Raw genomic sequence first — 17204 nt, forward strand, 5'->3', positions numbered from 1 at the left:
TAATCTGTTCCTTGAATTCATTACCAATGGCATTTTTGAAACCTGACAAGCTGATTCTAAGATTCCTGCAGAAAAATAAATGTGCTGAAGTACCTAACAAGATTATGAATCAGAACAAAGACAAAAGCTACCAAATTAAAAAAAAAAACTAGAAAAATGCCATAATTAAAACAGTATATCACTGATGCAGAGATAGACAAATAGAAGACTGTTATAGTAAGTACACAAAGGAATCCACGTATGGAAATTTGTACATAATATGCATGGCATTTTAAATAGGTGGAACAGCTGAACTACTCAATAAATGCAGAGGAGAATATTGGCTATTCCTACCATACTAAAAAGCAAACAAAGGCCATTAAATAAAGGCATAAAATCCTAATGCAAATAGTAAAATGTGAAAAAAAAATCTACATTAAAAATATGAGTAGGATATAAGATCATGAATACAGTTTAAAGACACACAATTGACTGAAAGAAAATATTTGCAATATTTATAACAAAATTTTAATGTCCATAATACAGCATATAATAAATTTTTTCAATAAAAACATCAAAAATATTTAAATAAAAACATGCTTCTGGCATAGGGGAAAACGCAATGGCCACTTGAAATAGGAATATTAATTAATACATGAATGAAATTAAACCTTTCTGATAATCAGAAACACCAATTAAGCAACAATGATAAATTATTCATTAGAATGGTAAAAATTAAAAACATTTAATAATATCCACTGTTATTGCTGATCAGTCTATAAGTTGAAGGACATTTTGGAGGACATTTGAACACCATTAAAATTTTAAATCTACTGACTCAATAATTCCACTTGCAGGATTATGGTTAATCAATATTCTGAGCATTTGTGTACAAAGAAAGACACACACAGAAGGGTGTTCATTGCAGTATAGCTTATATTATTGTAGAATTGTTTATAATATTGTAGAATTTTAAACAACCTAAATATATGTTTACATATATGAAGCTACATTTCTATTTTGGAATACTATACAGCAGTTACCAAAAAACCAAGCTAGAACTACAATGATTTCACGAGAGATCTTTGGGAAAGAATATGCAATGAGAAAGATAGAAATTCTCATGCAATAAGTGTACTGCACATATTTACTCCATAATCTCCAGAATTGTTTCCAATTTTTGTAGTCACCAAGTACTGAAGTATTTCTTTCACCATGTTTTAGCTACCTAAAAGGTCATAACTAATCAGAATTGTTTATGAGTCCTGATATGGTTCCAGGTACACAATCATATTGATTTTGCACCTACTGTCAACATTTATTGAAGAGGCTGAATTCCGCACAATTTCAAATTGTGCCGATGTTAAAATATAAATATCTCTGAATAAAATATGAGTATCTCTTAGCCTCAAAGTTCTTTACATCTATTCTAAAATCCAGACGATTATAGTGTTAAAACATGAAAATGATTCATCTATCAACCACATGCTCCAAGAGATCAGAAACCTCATCGACCTTCTTCACAACGGTCTTTTCAGCACTAATAGAGGACCTGGAACATGGTAGGAGGCAAATACTTTTTTATGTAAAATAAATGGCATGAAAGGTGAGTAGTATTAAATGATTAGCATATTAATATCCTCTTTCCCCTAAATATTAATAACTAGAACATTTATTAAATATTTTCTCTCAGATATTTGCTAACTTATGAAGTGTGTTTACACATTGCTACCACATCCGAGTAGGTTTCATTGAACTGGGTTCAGCCAGAATTTTAATAAGATTTTATTTTTATGTTGTAGCAAAGAATCAGTAGCTTGCCTCACTCCAATTTTCTACCAGAGCTAATGTGAAAAGGAAAATAAATAAATAAATAAATAAATAAATAAATATATATATATATATATATATATATATATATATAAATCCAAGACAGTATCATTCTCCTAGAAACAGATTGTGCAGACATCACATTCTGTGATGTTTCATGTAATGTCACCAAACCTGCAGATGAGCTGGAGAAAAAAAGGAAACAACCACTCTATGGTCTGTTCCAATGCTAGGGAAAATATTCTCTTACCATCAATTTAAAGTGTGCTGACATTGAGAAACAAGTAATATTTATCCTTGAGATGTTTTCTTACTTAAAATATCAGTTAGAAAAGCAACTAGTGAGTCTGTGGCTCTCTCTATTGAGAAAGCCGAACTAGAATTGAAGGATACCTATTCACCATTTTTCATCAGAAAATTAGGGGGAAGAAAATATTAATCAGTACACATTTGAGCTGAAGTCTTGGGCACTTAGAGAAAGTGGAAGACTCTGGAAATCATTAAGGAGTAAGATCTCCTCCTACAGAAGAGACAATCTTCCTTAAGATGTAATTGAAGTCTGGTGGGAGGGCATGAGGTTGTAGCACAGAAAGGTTTAAGAAGGGATTTATTTGATCCAAAGCCCTGCACCCTAAGGCAGCATAGTCAGGAAAAAACAGGAAGGAGAAAACTAGTTAGTAAGACCATCCCTTGGGTTAGCAAAGGTGATGCTTTGGAAAAAAAAGAAGAGAGGGAGCAACAGATATCTAGGTTGTACTTATGTTAAATTGAAATCTATATTATTTTTATTAAAAACAGCTAAGGTCAATAAAACTCAGAGAGTACCTAGCTGTTCTCGTGTTTTCCTCATCTACAAAAATTCCTAATCAAAGTGAGTGAAACACCCTTGAAAGGTAACTCAACATTCTTCTTAGAATTCCTTTGGCAAACATGTAATTTGAGAAATCTGCAGGTAGAGAACCACATTGAATACATCTGAGTTAAAGTCCTTGATAGAGAATAAAGAACAGAGGTGTCTTTTTCAAGGCACTTTTATGACTAGCCCCAAACCTTAACTACAAGCTAAGAGTTCATACCAGTGATTAACCCAGGAACAAAACCCCTCTACAATATTAATTGATCTAATAAAATATTCTTCCTAAGGCTACTTTTCACACATTCATTTTATTATCAAGTAGGCAACCAGTCATAGGAGTTATAATTCCTTTTTTTTTTTGAACCCATATTCTGGGGTGAAGTAATAGTATGATGAGTTAGCCCTTTATAACATTGCTCTAGAGAAACGGAAAAAAATTAAGTTGTAACGTATCACAGAATGTTATCAAGGAGAGATTCTAATTCATAGGGTTGTGCACATTTTCAGAGGGATATAGTCTGTTGGTCCATATCTTTTCCTCTGCATTTGGTTTCTCATAGGCTCTCCTGGCCTTAATTATAGCCTTCTGATTTAAGGACATCTTCATAATTTGTTGAAATATAAAAGAGCTTCATTTTAAACCACAAAGGGCTGGCCAAACTTAGTTTTAAACACATTTGGCAAATGATAATAAATACTATCCTTGAAAATTAATATTTATATAATTATATCATTTCTTATACATGGGTTAAATTTAGTCGGATCACTTTCTCTGCTATATAGCACTTTCATGGCTGTATAAGAAATTTAAAGTTGTGATATATTTAGTACATGCTATGCAAGAAAATTCTTCGAAGTTTTAGAGAACTAGGCTGCTATCTGGGGAAAATACAGAGTGACTTTTCTTTCCCATTACACAGAATCCATAATATCCTGGAGCAAAGCTCAGAGTAGATACTCTCCAGGTCTGGCGTCCTGGACTCGTTTTCCAACCTTCACTATCCCCGCCAGTGAATGAAAGGGATTTACAATTAGTTACTTTTTGGCAAGCCCATGGCAATGTTATCTTGAAATTACATTTTCATTTATTTATTTATTTATCTATTTATTTACTTACTTATTTATGACTGCATTGGGTCTTCGTTGCTGTGCGTGGGCTTTCTCTAGTTGCGGCAAGCGGGGCTACTCTTCTTTGCGGTGTGCAGGCTTTTCATCGCAGTGGCTTCTCTTTTTGCGGAGCACAGCCTCTAGGCGCAAGGGCTTCAGTAGTTGTGGCTTGTGGGCTCAGCAGTTGTGGCTCGCGGGCTCTAGAGTGCAGGCTCAGTAGTTGTGGCACACAGGCTTAGCTGCTCTGTGGCATGTGGGATCTTCCCGGACCAGGGCTCGAACCTGTGTCCCCTGCATTGGCAGGCAGAGTCTTAACCACTGCGCCACCAGGGAAGCCCAAAATTACATTTTCTAATAAACTCCTGGACTAAAGACTTGCTTGTTGACCTACCTCTAAGCAAAGGTGTGGATGTTGCTCTTAAAATAAAGAGATATTCCCTCCATCCATCTTCAGAATCTTCATAACTAATCTCCCTGTGGTAAGGACACAACTTTAATTCTTTACTTACAGATTAGTATGGCCCACAAGAAGCATTAAAATAAATGAAATTTATTAATTTTGTTAGAAGCAGCTACCCAATGAGATAAAATAGAATGGATTTCTGAATTTCTTGGCCATCAAATTTCTAGAGAAGAGAACGTTTTCATAAGACATGAACGAGAGCATTAAATGCTCACAAAAATGTTTACCTCTCTAATCCCACTTATTTGCAAGCTCTTTTTGTTTCAACTGTACTTAATAATCTGGTGAATAATAGGGAAGTGAATTCACTGGGACCCCAGTAGAGCCTATTTCCCCTCCCATCCTGCATGTGGCTGCATTTCTGGGGCAGAGAGAAGGTGCTGCTTACAGTTGCTCTCTGTGGGAAACTTGAGGAATAACTGACCCTGTGAAACTGACAGAAGTTCATCACAACTGGTGTTTCATTTCTGGACTCTTCCAAAATTGTTATTTCCTATCTTATCTGCTTCCCTTGGCAAAATGTATTTATTTATGCCATGGCTAGAAATATATGCAGACAGAAAGATAAGGAGCAAAAGAACAAGACTGTTAACTGTTCACTTTGACCCTTTGCCTATAGGAGACTCTGCTCTCCTGAATTGGGAAAGAACAAATTCATTTTACCAAGCTTACCAAAGATGTGACACTCAGAATGCAATATTGGCAGTTAGATTGTTATGACTTTAGCTGTTTTAAAACATCCTTAAATAGGATAGCCCAGTTCCAGTGACTGGAAAGCAAGGTCTCAACTGAATTTTTTTCATGCTCTCTAGATAGAGAAGCCTGCCCCATCTACTCCCTCCTCCAAAAATGCTCATAATGAAGAAGGCTTCTCTATGACTTCAAAAATGGATTAATAATGCTGTTGTTATCAAAAGATCATCCATAACTATAATGTCATTGTACTAGCTATCTAAATTATTTGCACAGACACTCACTCCCCTGTATTGAGTACAAACTTTTCAATTTTGGTCACTATTTTCTAAAACTTGGGTGACTCCTAGAAAATGACTTTGGAAACTTGAACTGAGGTCTAACCTATTTACTATTATAATAAAAATAACTACCATTTATTAAGCAGTGAAATACTCCAGGCATTATGTCAAGTGTTTTATATTATCCTATTTAATACTCAGAATAGCTGTATGTGGTTAAGATAATGATCCCCATTTTGCAGTTGAGAAAACTGAGGCATGTTGAACTTAACTACCTTTCTCAAAGTCCCGAAGTGGAGGAGGGATTTTAATGCAAAACTGTCTAATCCCAAATTCTATCTTTTAATATCTTTTAAAACTTTATGTTTTGTCCTTCTTTCTACGTTATTTAGTTTCATGATGATTGATCCAGTTTGCCAAAATTACTAGGTTATGTACATCCTCATAAATTCAACAAGATTTTTGAGACTAAATAAATACTCAGTATCTTTGGTCCAGATAAAATAAATAGAAATGAGGGGTCTGTACCAAAGAGATTAGGGGAGTTTTGCTTTTGGAGAGCATACTTGGATCTTTCTAAATGTAAAAACTAATTAGAAATGAAAGGCAGTTTTATGTAGCAAATTTGTGTATTCTTTCAAATTCTCATTTATTTAATCAAATTTCATATCAAATTTGTAACACTAAGTAATGGCTCTTTCAACTCTAGACATAGTTCAAAACAGCTAACATGTGTGGCTTCCCTGAATAAGATTTTTTTTTAATTTGATATAAGGTGAGAACTTGTTGCTTTGAAATACCCTTGTAAATTTGATAACATTTGAAGTAAATAATTCCATATTCTTAATACCACTTAACATTTCACAAAACCTTAGTAAATGATTGAGATTAGTTTCATTAATTAGTTGCACTCATTTAATTTTAAAATGTTGACTCTGGTTTGTATCAGATGTTTGGAATTCTTCCTGATTCTCATTTTTTAAATTTGTTAGAGCTACTAGGAATAGGAGGGTCTCAATTTCTCTAGCTCAGGAACTAATTTTCAGAGACTAGGACACTTCCCTTAGTGGATGGATACCGCAGATGCCACAATTTTTTTTTCTTTCTTTTAAATAAATGAAAATTTCTAAAAGAAAATCACGGTATGTTTATTTCATTAATAGAATTGCAAGTAATACTGATTTCTTTAGAATAAGAACAAGAGAACCATCATATCAATGCTTAGCTAAGTCTAATTCAATTCAAGCTCTTCAAATATCCCTATGGGCTGCCCTCTTTCTTCTGATACCAACTAAAAATAAAGTCATACCCTTTGTTGCATTCTACGTCAATCTGGTTTTCATTTTTTATCATAGTCCCTCTTAGGTCTCTAGTATGTGTTTAATAAGTATTTGTTTAATTAACAGATTTATAGTTTCATACATTCATATCTGTAGGTATAAATATATTTGCTCATGATAAAAACATTTATATGAACAGATATGCTTCTCCATAAATAAATACATATATTACTCCTAGATAGTTAGGAGTATCTAAGTATCTCTCTAAGGAGAGATAATTGTCTCTCTGAGAAAGCAGTTTCCCCAGCTGAGCATCCGAAAGAGAATGCTGACTTCAGAGACAATCTGGTAGACTCATGGACAGAAAGAAACACGACACCTGACTCAGAGAAACCAAACCTCCTTTGATGGAATAAGTCATTCAGAGAGAGATATACTCCCAGCTGTACCATTTAAAGTTCTAAGGGTTGTAGCCTGCTTTACCATCGTCACTCACGCCGAGAGCAATTTACCTTTGGCCTCAGTGTGTTTGCCATCTCTTCTGCCTTCTCTAACTCTTTACTTAGGTCTTGAGCCCATTACTCCCATTCCTGATTCTTCTCCATTTTGGATCGGTGTACTTCTGTTGAAGAATCTCTATTGCTAGTCAAGCTCTGACTTTCCAGTCATGACTGTCAGCTGCCTATCTCTCTCCAGCTAAGCCCAAGCTCAGCAAAGCAAGCACATCCTTTGCCCCACTCTGTGCTGCATGCTAAGACAAACCAGACAGCCAGACCTCATCTGCAGCTCTGTGATTCCTGGTGTGGTACCTGTTTTGCCTACTGAAAAATGTTTTTACTCCTCCTTCAAACCTAGTTCTATTGCCAGTTATCTCTCAGCTAACTAATGATAACCCACTTCTGCTTGTCTTTCTTTTTACCAGCTGATCTTCTGAAGAACACCTGAGGTTCACCTTTGACCATTTCTTTGGTTCAGCTGGACTTTGTCACTAAACGATGTAATTACTCAATTATTTTTTCCATGTCAACATCGTCTGTTATTTTACAACTATTTTACAACTATGCTTCTTTTTTTATTTATAAGTATGCTCCTTAAATCTACCTCCCTGTGTATGAAACTAATCATCTTTAGCAAGAGTCTATATACACGAATATAATACTGTATATATTTATAATATACTATATATATATATACAATATATAATAAGTATAATACTGTATAATACTGTATAATACTGTATCATGCTTTTCATATGTGGATCTGTCATAAATAAAATTCTAATTTATATAGCTCTTAACATTTTACTTCATCATGACCACAATTTGGATAGTTTATTTATTTTTCAAATTTATTTTATTCTGAAAGCAGATATGCTTTTCACTGGACTAAAGCTTTCAACCAACAGTGCTATCTGACAGGTGCTTTGTTAAGATGCAGTCTATATACATTATAAATTTTTAATACACAAAACAACCCCCTATAGGAGCTATTATTATTCCCACTTTACTGAAGAAATCATTTGAGGACAAATGTAAAGCTACCCCCAAATTTAGCAGCAGTTATTACTGCAGCAGTTATTGCTATAGCATTCTTACAGGTAGATGCATTATCTAGTGATTACCTAGTAAGGGAGGTAATATTTTATTACCAGAAATGACAGGTTGATCCTTCATAATTTTGAAATGAAGATGCACCTCATTTTTCCAAAATTGTCTGGGAATACATCATTCCAAAGAAGAAATTTTCCGAGATAACTGATACATTAGCCATTAAAAAAGTGACTATATGGTAATATACTATACAGTAAGCATTGACTACTGTTTGTGTGTGTTCAGCATATTTCAGATAAAGACACTAAGGCTCGAAGAGAATCACATACTCACGGCCATCTAGGTGAGAAAGCTAGGAGGTAACAAACACAGGACCTAAGCCATATCTGCCGGACACCAAACCCTAACCTGCTTCCACCATGACATATTATCTTCAAGAAAAGGAGTAGTACCAGAGAAGGGCCAAATACAAACATTCATCATAAGTTGATTGCAAAAGCATATTTCTAAAGCACGTTGTACCTCTTTCTAATTTCTTAGACTACATAGAAAATAATTGCTTTTTAAATTTGTATTGAATTAGATTTATTGTTAGTGTCAGTCAATACGCCATAGGCTATTAACATCAAGCACATATGCCTGTCCCATCATTATTTTCAAAGCACTTTTACATGACAAAAACAACAACAACAAAAAGACACTGTACAAACTGCAAAGAATACTTAATTGTCCCCACTTAGAGCCTGAGAATTCTGAGTCTTAAAGATCTTCCATGACTATCTTAAGAATTGTCATTTAGGAAGTGTCAGACCGAGGACAGAAATCAAATCATTTTAATTTCTGGTGCAGAAACCTTCCCTTCACATATTATTGATATCCTGAAAGGCTGTTGAAATTGGTAGCTCATTAGTCTCTCCTCAAAACGGCCTTACTGAGACTATGATTTTAGAGGACATGCACACTTTCCCATAATATTCCTGTTCCTCCCATGAGGAACAAGTTGTCAGTTACTTTTCATCTTTTTGCTACTCTGCTTTTTTATAGTAGTTCCCATCATTCCTCCTTTTAAATTCCTGCTACCAATTTGCTGTTGGCTTGAAATCCAATCATTAAGTGTTTAAAATAAGAATCTGCTGGCTATGAGAGACCATTTTAAAGTAAAGCATATGAGCTTGCATTTTACAGGAGATATTTGGTTGCTCTTAACAATTTTTTTTCTGACTGAAAAGTAATCCATGCTCACTATTTAAGAAATAAAATGTAGAAAGTTCTAAATAGGAAGAATAAATGTCATACTTAATCTCAGCAGCCAGACCACCCAATATTTTAGCTTATTTTCCACTCTCTATATTTTAATATTATTACTATTACTGTGATTATCACTGTTATTATTATATTTAAATGGAAGAGCTTATATCCTGCTTTTTAGGATTTAAATTGAAATATTTTCCCATGTCAATAAATAATTTTCAAACACATGAATTTTGATTTCCATATAAACTTCACGATGTGAATATGCCACAGTTTATTTCCCTTTTTTCCTTTGTTCCACATAATGTTCCTTTTGCTTTCATTTTTGGATCTAATTCTATGAAAATCATTTTTGTCCAATTAAAACTCCAGCTTGAATTTCTAGTTGTGAATTCAAGGTCTAAGTTTATGAAAAATTTGACAAAAGTCAAATTCCTTCTTCAGCAGTTATATAAATTTATACTCCCACAAAAATTAAATAAACTTTAATTATTCTTAATTAGTTACTCTAGTTCTGATAATGCTTTTTCTTGTTCACTGTAGGTTTATGGGTTGGGTTCCAAATATCTGAGGTTGAAATTAGAGGTCTCTAAAAAGTAAGTTGTTACTAGAATCAAGAATGCAAGCTTTTCATTACACTGTTAGAGATTTTTCATTATCCTTATATTCAATTTTATCTTTAGTAATTATTAGAAATGATATTATTCATTCACGCAAATGCACAAAAGGCCTCGTGCTTTGAGCTGCTTTTGTAGCCTTTGGGGGCTGGCACACACAACCATCTGCACTCTTCCCACTCTTCAGATCTGTACATCATTCTAAAACAACTGTCTGAAATTAAATTACAATCTGTAACTGTTCCATAGTGTAAAGTTAATTAGTCCATATTGCTAGCGAATCTGTTGGAAGAAAAAAGAAGGCTATCATAAAGCAAAATTTAAGAAACAGTCACATTTCTCAAACTATATTTTATATATTAGGATCTGTCCTTGTCCGTTTAGGCTACTATAACAAAATACCATAGACTGGGACAGGGTAGCTTATAAACAGCCCAAATTTATTTCTCACGGTTCTGGAGGCTGGAAATCCAAGATCAAGTTTCAAGAATGGTTGGGTTCTGCTGAAGGTTCTCTTTCAGGCAATACCTGGCAGGGCTGGGGCAGGTTCTCTAGAAGGCTACATCAGTGTTCTGAGTCTAGGAATCAAGAGGTGACAATTGGAGTGGCACCAGACATTATTACCCTATAGGGACCACAAGCCAGATTTTGCTTCTTGTTCCCTCAGATTTATACTTTGCTGGCCTAGAGATCTTAGCCCAGAGGGAGGAATATTTTCACCAGAAGACACAACAATGATTCCACTGAACTAGAAGTTAAGACTGCTGCCTGGCTCCTTTGGGCTTCTCATGCCTCTAAGTCAACAGGAAAAGAAGAGACTGACACTGTTGGCTGGGATGATTGATCCTGACTACCAACGGGAAGTTGGACTACTATTCTACAATGGAGGTAAGAAAGAGTATGTCTGGAATACAGGAAATCCCTTAGGGCATCTCTTAGTATTACCATGCCCTATAATTAAAGTCAATGGAAAACTCTGACAACCCAATCCGGGCAGAACAACTAATGGTTCAGAAGCTTTTAGAATGAAGGTTTAGATCACTCCATCAGATAAAGAACCACAATCAACTGAAGTGTTTGCTGAAGGCAAAGGAACTACAGAATGGGTAGTAGAAGAGGGTAGTTATAAATACCACCTACAACCATATGAGCAGTTACAGAAATGAAGACTATAATTATTATGCGTGCAGTCATCCCTCAGTATCTGCAGGGGTATTGATTCCAGAAGCCCCTGTGGATACCAAGGTCCAAGGATGCTCAAGTCCCTCACATAAAATGGCACAGTACTTGGGCTTCCCTGGTGGCGCAGTGGTTGAGAGTCCGCCTGCCGATGCAGGGGGCGCGGGTTCGTGCCCCGGTCCGGGAGGATCCCACGTGCCGCGGAGCGGCTGGGCCCATGAGCCATGGCCGCTGAGCCTGCGCGTCCGGAGCCTGTGCTCCGCGACGGGAGAGGCCACGGCAGTGAGAGGCCCACGTACCACAAAAAAAACAAAACAAAAAACAAAAAAAATGGCACAGTACCATCGGCCCTTCATGTCCATGGCTCCACATCCAGGGATTCAACCAACCTCGGATTGAAACTCGATCCATGGCTGGTTGAATCTGTGGATGCAAAACCTGTGGATACAGAGGGCCAACTACATTTATTGAAAAAATCTGTGTACAAATGGACCTGCAGAGTTCAAACCCATGTCATTCAAGGGTCAAGTGTATTTCTTCCCTATTTTGTAGTGAATATGTTTGTATGCATTTATACATATATTAAACAAATATATTTGGCTATTTTTTCCTCTCTTATTCTCTAATCATATAACATAAGAGGTATTGACTTTATATCAGTATGTAATTATCACTAATTGTATAGTATTTAAGTTATAAGACATCAGAAGAAGAATAAACAACACACAAAGACTTTACCTCTTCTTCTAGGGAAGAGATTAGTTCATTTTTTGTTGTAATTAGGATAATTGGATCATGTTAGTTGGAATTACGACCTTGCTCTTGTCTTTAGAGATGAAGCATGGTTTAAGGAGACGGGTATGAGTGTGCAATTGACTAAGGGTGGACTTGTGATGGTTAATTTTATATGTCAACTTGACCATTGCAAAGGGATGCCCAGATAGCTAGTAAAACATTATTTCTGGGTGTGTCTGTGAGGGTGTCTCCAGAAGAGATTAACATTTAAATCAGTAGACTGAGTAAAGAGGGTCACCCTCACCGGGGGGTGGAGGTGGGGTGCTATTGTCCAACCCCTTGAGGGCCTGAATAGAACAAACAGCTTGAGCTGAGACATCCATCTTCTCCCGCTCTTAGACATTCATGTTCTCGGGCTTTCAGACTCAGATGAAGACTTACAACATCAGCTCCCAATTCTCAGATCTTTGGACTCCGACTGAATTACGCTACCTCTTTCCTGGTTTTCCATCTTGCAGTCGGCAGATCGTGGGACTTCTTGGCCTCCATAACCATTTGAGCCAATTCCTAGAATAAATCTCTCTTTCTCTCTCGGCTCTGTCTCTATCTCTGCCAACTATCCATCTATATTCTATTAGTTCTGTTTTTCTGAAGAACCCTAATACTGCCCAAGTGGGTAGAAAATCCATTTACACATTATTAATCGTTTCTCTTCATCCCATTAACCAGTTATTGCACTTGTGTATATCAAACCCTAGCTTTCCATTCAAAGGACTACTGTAGCATACATAAATAATTAGGGAAAGGAGTTCCCCTCTCAAACTGGAGATATTTATTTCTTCTTAGAGGACCCTTTCTCCAGGGTGAGGCAGATCCAGCTCTACATGTAAAAAGGCCTTATTCTTATGCACCAGTCTCATCTTCTCCCAAAACACACTACCAAGTGAATCCAGGACTGAAATAATAACACCATCAAAACAAAACAACTGCTCACTCTTATGATCTATAAATTATAAGATGTGTATTCTTAGGCACATTCATATTTTACACTCTTGCACACATATCGTACTTTCCTTTCACTTCAAGTGATTATTTCCCTTTATCTTTCTCTTCCCTTGGTCCTGTGCATATTTTCTTGCTTCCTCTAGAGAGAGAGATCATTCCCTAGCCTTGTAACATCCCTATGGTAAAAGTAGGGAATTTTAGGATTTCTTACTGACTTTTGCTGACTCATAAATAATAACGTTCGTAAGTTATGAGCACTTTGCTATGGGACATTATGAAGTGAGAAAGCAAATAAACTAATGGCTTTTTCATACTGGCCTTGAGTGAGAACTGAGTGAATGTGTGTGTGTGTGTGTGTGTGAGTGTGTGCATATGCACGTGCTTTGGCTGAATAAGAGTCTCTGCACTGACAGGCTCAGATCTCCTCAGCCATTCTTCCTGGTTCCCCAGTTAAGCATGGCAAGTATCCCACAGTAACCAGACTCCAGCGTTCCAAGCCAGCCTGCAAATAGATGCTTATTACAACGAGGTAGATAACAAATGATGTGTGCAAACAGTATGGTTTATGAGCAAATGCTAATCTAGTGTGTCTTTTTCCTCCTGGCTCACGGAATAAGGGCTATTTGGCTGCTTTTGTTTATTTAAACCAAGAAGAAAAGACGATGATCTATTGACAGTCTTCAGTATTTTTCCCTTGACAAATGTGTGGCAGCTTTCAATTTGATCCAAGTACTTCTGTTTTTATTCTCAGTCCCATCTCCAGAAATGATTACTGTATTTTTCTATTGGTCTTACACTGACGCATTCTTCTACAGCATATTGATTTCTAATTCGTTGCTGGCAGCTCATCATTCAACTTGTAAGATACATTATCCTTTACGGGAATCGAAGTTTCATATTATCCATCTTGATCTTTTATTCTAAGCAATGTTATCTCCTTTTTTATATACTTCAGGGATTTTTTTCCCTCCCTAAGGATTTACCTTGTTTAAAAATGCGCATTTCTTCATTTTTTGTTGTTGTTGTTGTTAATGAGGTATTAAACTCTATTACAAGGCACACAAAGGGATCGATTTAGAAGCTTGATTTTCGAAGAAGTAGGAAAAAGTTACTGAGTAAACCTTAATATTGCACTAGTGGTATAAACTGCATCCTCAGGAGCTCCCAAGCCACCAGGAAGCCAACATCAGAAGCCCATGTTCTGCTTTCATGCAGTTCCCTTTCCTAGAACCACATATGGATTTATCTTAGCACTGCGATGTCTGTTTCTCTTGAATGAGAAGTGCAGGAAGAAGAGATAAATGCATTGGTCCAAATGAAGAAGTAGGAGCATAGCTAGATCTACAGTAACTCCACGCCCTACGAACCTTCAAGTTGCGAATTTTCAAAGATGCGAATGTGCGTTCTCATGTTCACTCACGTAAGTTAGTTCACGTGTCTGGCATACACTGTCACATTCGTGCATCCTCTACAAGTGATTGTGCTTTTGTGTACTTTACTGTATAGTACTGTTGTTGTGCAACACAAGGAGCTTATTAGTGAAGATCTGACGGAATTGGAGGCTCAGAGAAAGGATGAAGAGAGACAAGAGGAAGAAGTAACTGAAGAACCGAAGAGATTCATAACGCAGGAAATGGCAAGGGGATTTTTTTTTATTTGAGGAGGCACTGTTAGTTTTTGAGGCACAGGACCTGAACGTACAATGGTACATGAAGGTTGCAGCAGCCGTTCAGACTGCAATCCAGTGCTACCATGTTATTTATGAGGAGAAAAAAAGAGCTACTACCCAGACATCATTCGATCATTTTTTCAAGAGGGTAGATAGAATTGAATCCAGCAAGGAAGCACAACCTGTGCCATTGACATCAGGCGTGAGTGAAATTGCAGCTTGCCCTCCGTCTCCTTTGCTGACGATCCTTCAGCTCTACCATCTCCCACCTCCTCTCCCTCCTCCTGTCAGTAACTCTTTTTTCCTGTTCACTCGATGCCAACCCCTGGATGCCAGCTGTTGTACTGTACTACTGTACTTTTCAAGGTACTGTACTGTAAGATTTAAAATGTTTTATTTTTGTGTTTGTTTTTTATGTATTATTTGGGTGAAAAGTATTATAAACCTATTACAGTGCAGTACTATATAACCAGTTGTGTTATTTGGGTACCTAGGCTAACTTTGTTGGACTTACGAACAAAGTGGACTTACGAAGTTGCTCTCAGAACGGAACTCGTTTGTATGTCGGAGACTTACTGTACACTGTCACCAGTGTTTGCAATGGTTCAGTACCCTTTAAGATATCCTTTATCCTTTAATTCGTTCTCTGTTTACCTTTAAGATGAAGCAAGATCTAATTGTCAGCTGGCTGCTGGGGCCAAAAGGATGCTTTCTTCAGGGCATGATGGGGAGGGAGGGGAGAGAATGGAGGACCTTCACCTTTAAAGGAATACTTTCCAACTCTCAGTTATGCTGGCCTTAGCAGAACCCTGCATCTCTCCTCACCTGCACTCTCCCTGCCTATACAAGCCAATCCGCATCTCACTCTGACGCTAATCTTCTAAAGAGAAGGTTTTATCATGTCACTCCCCTGCTCAGGAACCTGTAGTGGATGAGAGTAATAGTATTAATGCCTCACATGAGCATTGAGGTTCTCCATTTACAAAGTGCTCTCACATATGTTATCTCATTTCTTCCTAACAACAATCTCTGAGTACTTGTTAGATCAAGTCCGAACTCCTTACACTGAGCACAGCCTTCACACTTTCTTGACTAGTCAGCTGTCTTTTTCTTCTCCCAGACAGCCTTCGGTCTCTCCTTCACTCCCAGACAGCATAAATTTTCACCTTCAAGAACTGCCTTCTACAGTCCCCCTGCCCTCTGCCTGAAAAATACTCTAGCCTCATTTGCCCCCATGTGAAAGCCAGGAGGCAATGCCTGGTGGCCACAGGGATCATGGTTTCTGAGGACAGTCTGCAAGAGAACACCTACGCTTTCTGGCCTCACTCCGCCCAGTTTGTACGTGGACATACTGAACAGCTTCTCTCACTCCCGTGGATGACCTCCGTTACTGAAGTTGTATTTGGCATATAACCTCGGCCTCCTGACCCTTGTCTCTATGTCATGTTTCTTTTTGGTTCAGTTTGCTTGCAGATTCAAGTTAGGCAATGACTAGACCCACCAGGAACTTTCAACCACTTGACATAGCTCTTAAGAGTTCTTTAGGACGCCATCATTAGAAAATATGACATATCTACTAACCTTACCAAGAATTCCATAGAAGTGTTTTCTCCATTTAGTAACTTCACTTTCTTTTCAGAAAAGCTTTAAAATGACCAACATTACATCATCTATCCTCTTAAGCCTGAAAGACAATGAGGTAGGAGTAAGTAATGCAGACCTTCTTAACCTCTGTAACCTTGAATGCCTGTATAAAGGTGTCTACCTTCTCAGTCTCCCTGGTAGCTGGATTATAGATCAGATGAAAGCCAAACGCAAGATTTTTTTTCTCTATAAAATTACAGCCACAGTATTCGCTTCTGAGACCTTCATGAAATTATCTGTAATAGGACTGTACTTTTCTCTGATTATTCAAATCGAGTGCTAAAAGTTCATGAAAATAGATGTCTAAAAGCCCAAAGTTACAAAACACTCATCACCTCAGCCTCTACATGGAAAAGACTTTTCTTTTCTTCTATTTCTTTGTCTTTCTTTTCACCACTCTGTTTCTCCCTCTTTTTCTCTCTCCTTTCCTTGCCTCTTTATTTTTTCCTTTCCTTTCTTATCTCCTTTTGCTTCTTGCCCTCTTCCTTCTCTTTCTTCCATCCTTTTTCCCATTCTTATTTTACACTAATTCATTAGCCCCAGTAGTTATCATTTCTTAGAGAATCTGGCCCTATTGTCATCAGTTCTCAAGTCTGAATAGAAAAGTTCTGGATAATGAAGTACGAGTGTGTATTTTTTCACCAAGACCCCCCCGTTCATCAGCAAACCCAAGCGACAAAGGCAGCTATTGACAAATGGCCACACTCATAGTCACCTGGCGAGGAAAGACCACTTCCCAGTGTGTCTCCATCCTTCCCCACCACAGCCTCCTCTCCACTTTCTGTCACTGCTCTCCTCCACTGCCATCTTTCTTGATCACCCTGCTTTGTCCCCTTCAACTTTACTAGCAGAACGATTTCTCTGCCCATTATTCAGTATAGAACCTATACTTTTACCCCCATACCATCATAACATATAGAGGAAAAAAAACAATCATGATTTCAAAAACAAAAATGTAGCCTAAACTTAATTATGGAAAGCAATAATCCCACTCTTCCCTTGTTTTCTTCATGCTAATTTCTGCGATTCCCTTTACACTCCAAAAACAAGCATATTCATTCGCAT

At 37.1% G+C, this 17204-nt stretch overlaps 1 long non-coding RNA gene across 1 annotated transcript in view; it reads right to left on the bottom strand.

Moving 5' to 3' along the window:
• LOC125965377 (uncharacterized) overlaps nt 1-10416 on the bottom strand; it is a 113843-nt gene extending 103427 nt beyond the window's left edge. Inside the window, exon 1 of the long non-coding RNA XR_007479167.1 lies at nt 10359-10416. This is a non-coding gene — a long non-coding RNA (uncharacterized LOC125965377). The remainder of the gene's footprint in view (nt 1-10358) is intronic.
• Nucleotides 10417-17204: the final 6788 nt, after the last annotated feature.

Source organism: Orcinus orca, chromosome 9, assembly GCF_937001465.1.
Source record: "Orcinus orca chromosome 9, mOrcOrc1.1, whole genome shotgun sequence".
Classification (NCBI taxonomy): Eukaryota; Metazoa; Chordata; class Mammalia; order Artiodactyla; family Delphinidae; genus Orcinus; species Orcinus orca.